The 6,780-nt window shown below is 41.4% G+C and overlaps 1 pseudogene; it reads right to left on the reverse strand.

Annotated features, from left to right (window-relative positions):
- LOC101652594 overlaps positions 1 to 5,820 on the reverse strand; it is an 11,266-nt pseudogene extending 5,446 nt beyond the window's left edge.
- Between the last annotated feature and the right edge of the window lie 960 nt (positions 5,821 to 6,780).

The raw sequence follows: 6,780 nt of genomic DNA on the forward strand, positions 1-6,780 counted from the left end.
GTTCTAAAGCTGTATTTTCAAACTACGGTTGCTTCCTCTGTGTTTCCAACTTTTGCAATCCAATCACCAATGATCATTAATGCATCTTGATTTCCTGTTTGATCAATTTCAGATTGAAGACATTGGTAGAATTCTTCAATTTGTCTATTTGTGCTAGCACATTTGTAGGTCTGGAGGTATGAAAACCTTATGCACAGCCCCTGCATAGCTTAAATTCTGAATAATTTTGTTTTGGGCCAGCTGTGGTCTACAACAGGAGGCCTAACTCCATTTTTTGAGCTTCCACATCAATTCAGATGCCATTTGAGCTATATCCTGCTTCCCCAGGGTTTGTGTTGTCCAGTCAGCTCAACTCTAGTGACCCTATATATGACAGAATGAAGCACTGCCCTCCTCTGCCATCATCTCAATTGTTGTGAACTGTTACTGCCACTTTGTCAACCTTCTTCTTCAGAATCTTCCTCTTTTTGTTGACCCTCTACCAACTGTGATGCCTTTCTCTAGGGACTGGCCTCTCCTGGTAACATGTCTAATATACTTGAGCTGAAGTTTCTATACTCTCTGGGCTAGAATGTCTTCTTGATATAAAGCTCTTTCTTTCTTTTTTTTTTTTATAAAGCTCTTTCTTATACATATGAGTGTCACCGATTTGGTTTCTCTAGACATCCCACCCTTACACACCTTCCAACCTTTCCTGCTGTGACCCGAAGTAATTACTAATCCAGGTACTGTCACTATTTATTTTCCTCTCCTGGATTTCACATGTAGAAAATTATACAAAACACAAACAAGAAAGAACAACAAACAACCCAACAACAATGTCAAAACAGAGAAAACCTTCAACAGAAAAAAAGCAGAAAATATTAAAGACTGGAACAATTTTAAAATGTGTCAAAAGGGAGATTCAATGGAAAGGTATTACATTTTAACAAGCTACCTCTGCCATTTTAAATAGCTACATCTGCCATAATCAGACTCTCTGTCTGATAGCAAGGCTATTCACATCCCTGGACTATGGACAGAATGGGTTCATAGGAGGCTTAATTCAATTGGAGACCCTTCAAATGGATGTTGGACTTCCATGGTCATCCATAGCCCTCTGCAAACTCAATGTTTAGAATGTATACTCTGATGCCATTCCATCTTCTGGACTTGGATTTTGCTATTTACAATCCTTGGATCACACAGGCTGTTGTGCTTCTTCCATGTGGACTTAGCTGATCCCTCACTTTGATGGCTGCTTGTTTTAAGACAAGCCTTTAAGAACAAGATGCTATTCTTTCTGATAGTTGGGCACCATCTGGTTTCTACACTATACTTGCCTTAGGACCCCTATCTTCAGCGATCTCTTAAGGGCAAGTCCATATGCTCTCTTCTGAAGTGCATTCTATCAATACTTCCTCCAAGACAGAATTAGTTGTTCTTCTGGCAGTCCATGGTACTTTCAATATGCTTTTCCAACACTATAATTAAAATGCACCAATCTTCTGTAGTCTTCCATTTTTATTGTTCAGCTCTCACATGCATATGAAGCAATAGAAAATATTTGATTTAGCTATGCCTTAGTCCTCAGAGTGACATCTCGCTATGTAACATTTTAAAGAACTCTCCCCAAATAAAAAATTCTAATATGACAAAGGGAAAAGTATCAGAGCTAAAAATATGAACATCCAATTTGTAGAAGGCTACAGAGGACGGTGGGAACCCAAACCCTCTGCAGAGGATCTGGTCAGACTGAGCTGCTGGCACATCTGCTATAACCACAGGCAAGAGTCTCAAACAGCCTTTGTAATCGTGAATATGCTGAATCAAACTAGATATTTGGCTAGATGACCTCCCTACACACTAGGCCTGAGTTGTTTCTGTGTGCTTGTTCCATGACAGAAATTTCTTCCCTAGCTTTTGAAATGTTGATGAGGGTCTTTTCTTTCTTATTTGTTATTTGTATTTTTGTCTTTATGTTATTATCATTTTATCTTTACCACCTTATTTTGAATTTGGTTTTCACTGTTTCTTTTGTGTTTACTGGTTTGTGATGCACAGGAGGTGCATAGTGATAATAACTGATAGAGAGGGAGATAGGGGATGCATGGGTGGGGAGTGAGGGATAGGGAGGGAAGGGGGATTTTGGGAGTGGGAAATGAAGGCCAGAGAGAGTACTAGAACTGACTGTGATTTCACAACTCATTTTAAAAGCAACTTAACCATGGTGGGTGGGGTGTTCTAAACTTGAGATGATAATGATTGTACAATTCTCCTTGATATGATTGAACGATTGAACTATTAAAGTGTATACTATGTAAATTATGTGCCAATAAAACTGTTAAAAGAAAAAGTCACCTGCAGCATATTCTCCCAAAGCAATAGGTCCTTTGACTTCTTGACTGCTACTTCCATGAGTGTTGATTGTGGATCCAAGCGAAATGACTTTTTTCTTTTTGGCAAACTTTTTATTGTGAATCAGTGTAGTATTAAATATTAAAAAATAATAATTGACACTGTAGGAGGGTGAGGGGACCAGCCCCCACCCGCTGCTACTCCTACGAGTTCAGTAATACTACTTCTGGGTTCAGTAATGCACAATTGTACGGTTGAGATATATAAGTATTATATTAAAGTCATCGAGAGCATGAGAGATAATACAATAATACAGTCAGGCATGATACATAGCAACATTGCTCACCTCAGCCCAGCTTGGTGGTCCACGTGGAGAGAGGGGGAAGGGAAGGAGGGGAAGGGAACAAGGGAGAGGGGAGTGACCAGGGAGTGAGCAGTAAGGAGCTCAGAGTCAGAGGGAGAAGTCCGAGAAGTCCCCGCCTATATTGCTGACCCATGCCTATATACCTTTTGGGGGCAAGCCAGCCCACTAATTACAGGTAGAGACATACGTCACAGGGAGGGGTTGCACTATAGGCTACACAGCAATGAGTGGGTGGTCTAGGGGTTGGTCTGTGGGTCTCCATAGGAACATTATCAGTAGGGTGCAAACCCCTCCTACAGGAGCCTGTCCATTGTCCCCAGAGGCAGGGAGCAGGCCCACCCCTGTGGAGGGATGAGACAGCAGTCTGGCAATTGATTCCCTCAGGGGAGGGAATGCCTGCGCATCTGACCTCCCCCCACAAATCAGGTGGGTGGGTGGGGGTTTACATATCTAATTATATCTTTTTTGAATTCAACAACTTAAACAACTGATCAAACTTACCAATGTCTTTCCCTGTTTCCCCCCGCTGCTCCCCTCTGTCTCCCTCTTATACTATATCATTGTGGTAATAATTTCTTTTAGAATTAATACCCCCCCACCAAAATAATAATAATTAAAGCAGACTATTCCCAAGGAATTGGAGATGAAAGGTGTCCCAGATGCCAAATGCCAGCTCTTCCAAGATGGCTTTCTGCTCCATTTTCCTTCTATTATTTTCTCATGTATAGTCTCTCATAGCACAGCCCTGGGTTCTGTGATTCTCTTCAATGTCCCACAAAAACTCACAAAACCATGAGGAAATGTCTCATGTAGTGGTGGGTGCTGTACAGTCCCAAGTATGAAATTCGGGCAGGATTTCATGAAGAGTCCACAGCCCAAACCAAAAACATCCCCAAGTCACAGCAGGTCCTCTTGTTCCATCAAAGCTCAGTTAGGAAATAGAAGTATGGCTTCCCATGTGAGATGATGTGTCTACCTACAGGTGTCATGGTCCCATGAAAAGTACCCCATCCAAGGAAAACAAAGGATGGAATCTTAACTCATACTCCACATACTAGGTAGAGTAAAGGATGCCCACAAGGAAACAAAGTGTGTGCTTAGTTCACACTCTCTACTAAAGTCAGCCCTTAATCCCACCCTAGTCCTGTCCATCAGTGTAGCAGAGAATGCTTCTAAAATGTGACGATAGCCACAGGCGTATAGAGTCCAGAATTATAATATACCACATAAGGAATTATGTCTAGAAGGGCCATTTAACTGAATATAACTCAATCATCTTACCCTTCACCCAAGTTAGCACCTGTTTCTTGTCTAGCCTATTGCTTTCCCTTCCCCCTCCCCCTCTCATCCTTCACAACCTTCGAAATCTGTTCTTTTTGGTATGAAAAACTTTTCTTAAATTGTTTAATAGCAATATATTTTGTTATAACAGTACATATTGCCTCATATAATATTTGTCCTTTTGCGTTCCATTTACTTCAGTCAGCATTATGTCCTCCAAATCCATCTATGTGTTGCATTGCTTCACAGACTAATCAGGATTTGATGGTACATACTTTTCCATTGTGCGTGTGTACAAATGTCTATCCATTTTCCCATCAGTGGGCATTTAGGCTGTCTCCATCTATTTGTTATTGTGAATAGTGCTGCACTGAACACGCGTGCTCATATATCTGTTCACACTGTGCTCTTTATTTCTGTGAAGTAGATGTCAAGTAGTATTATAGAAATACGGTATTTCTAGTGCTAATTGTTTGGGGAAGCACCACACTGCTTTCCCAGTGGTTTCTGAGCTCAGGAGGCTTACCAGCAGTGGATGAGGACTCCACTTTCTCTGCACACCCTCCAGCATTTTTTTTCTGATTTTTAACTCTGATATTAATTCTGGGGTGAAGTGATACCTCATTATTGTTTTGATTTGCATCTCTTGAATGGCTACTGACTGCAAGCATTTCTTCACATGCTTGTTGGCCATCTGAATTTATTCGTTGGTAAATTGTTCATGTCTTTTGACGTCTTTGGTAAACTGTTCGTGTCCATTTTCATTAGGTTACTTTCTTTTTCGTGTTGAGGTTTATTATAAATTTGTCTCTTATCATATTGGACAAAACATATTGATAAATTGTTTATTTATTGATCATTGGTAAAACATATTTTTCCCAGTCTGTGGGTTCTCTATTTTTACTCTTGGTGAAATCCCACCCCACCCCCACCAAGTTATCACCATTTATTTTTCAATACATTCTTAAACAAGCTAAACAGATCTGGATATATGTATACTTTACTTTGACCAACAGGAACAAGAGAAATCAAGAATTGACTACATTTTTAAATTGCCCCCTTATCTTGTGTTCCCAACTATTTATTGTGAACTTCTTTATCCTTTCCAAAGATACCTATATTTTGAGACCACATTATCTATGTCTGGATCTCTCTCACACACACAATCAATGATTTTTCCATTTATTTCACAGAATTCTGAAATCTGAAAAACAATAATAAATGTATGAGGGTGGATTGAAATTCTGAGTCTAACTAAACCTTCAATAAAAGAAACAGTTGAATATTGGTGAAAACAGAACTAAATGTGCAAGTTATCCATGGGTGAGAGGCACACAAGATGGCATACATGGGCTCCCTCCAAGCCCCACTTTGCCTTCACTACTTAGATGGTTAACAACCATTCCAAAAACAAAATGAAGCATCTACCTGAGCTTTCATGAGGAGTGGGAGGACCTGGTGACCTTCTCCTTGAAATGGGTCTTGGTCTTGGCATTGGCATTAGGATTGGCCTCACCTGAGTCTGACACTTTGGCTTCTGCGTTGTCTTCCTCATCTCCTCAGCTTTCTTCATACAGTGCTTGGAAGGCAGTCGTTTTGATAAAATTGTTCTTGTCCAAAAATTCCATCACTTCCTTCCTGATAGCTTCAGGGTGGACTCTGGAGCCCTACAGGAGTTTGTAGCATGGAGGATCATGCTTTGGCACTGACCAGTAACCCAGGTACTTATCCTGTACCAAATCTTCAGTGACAGACTTTCTAGGTTCCCCAAAGATGAAATGCTGCTTCCCATCAAACATCTCTAGCTCATTCAGGAATTCCCACATCTCTTGCTCCATAGCCCAGATGCCATTCATGTAAATCACACCCAGTATTGGCATGAAGAGCCCATTATTGGGAAAAAGCACTCTTATCATTCAGAATCTCTTCTTTGGTGATCCTCAATTGATTGACCAGAGCATAGGATTGATCTTTGAGGTTGACTGCCTTCAGCTTAAGGTCAAAGACCAACTCTATGTGCTCAGAGGCTCTCCTCCTCCTCAGCATTTCGGGGAAATGCTCCTTGTACATTTTGTTGTTGATCTTCATCATTTCTGCCTCTGTAATGGCTCTTTCATTTTATACTTACACAGCAGGAAGAGCAACAACAGGCTCACCCTTCTGGTCAGAGGGTCTCTTTGGGACCCCTCAGCAGAAGGTGTTGCCTTAGGGGTACTTTGCCTACCTACATCTTGGCTCTAGGTATCTTTAGCTGCTGTAACACATGAAGCATCTGCAGCAGCCTCGGCGGTATATGGGGCTGTCTGAGGTGTCTGCGGGACTGGACCATCGGGGACACCCTGTTGAGAACCCCCAGAAGGTGGGGAAGATGAGGAGGAAGAGGGTTTTTCCTCCTCTACTCCAGTGGCCTGAGCACCCTCCACTCTGTGTATCATTCAATCCTGGGCCTGGTGATGTTTCTCATGAGAACAGAGTTTGCTCTTCTGACCGGGAGGCATCATGACTCTCATTAAGGACAGTAGGCAAGAAAATGAGAGGACAATAGGTGATGGGAATCCACTGGACTCCTGTGCAGTCCTACGAAGAAGAAAAAACACAACTGCTAAAGCAGATTCTGTGCCTTCTCAGGCCACATCCAATATGGCATGTGGGGGAAACCAGCCCCTCACACTATATCACGGGTCCGCTAGGCACAATTGTATGGTTATGATATATAAAGGTTATAGTAAAGTCATATAGAATAAGAGAGATAGAAGAGAAGGTAAAATAAAATAAAGGAGTCAGACACATTTCATAGT

This window comes from Echinops telfairi, unplaced genomic scaffold, assembly GCF_000313985.2.
Source record: "Echinops telfairi isolate 266 unplaced genomic scaffold, ASM31398v2 ScPeMD7_40;HRSCAF=151, whole genome shotgun sequence".
Lineage (NCBI taxonomy): Eukaryota > Metazoa > Chordata > Mammalia > Afrosoricida > Tenrecidae > Echinops > Echinops telfairi.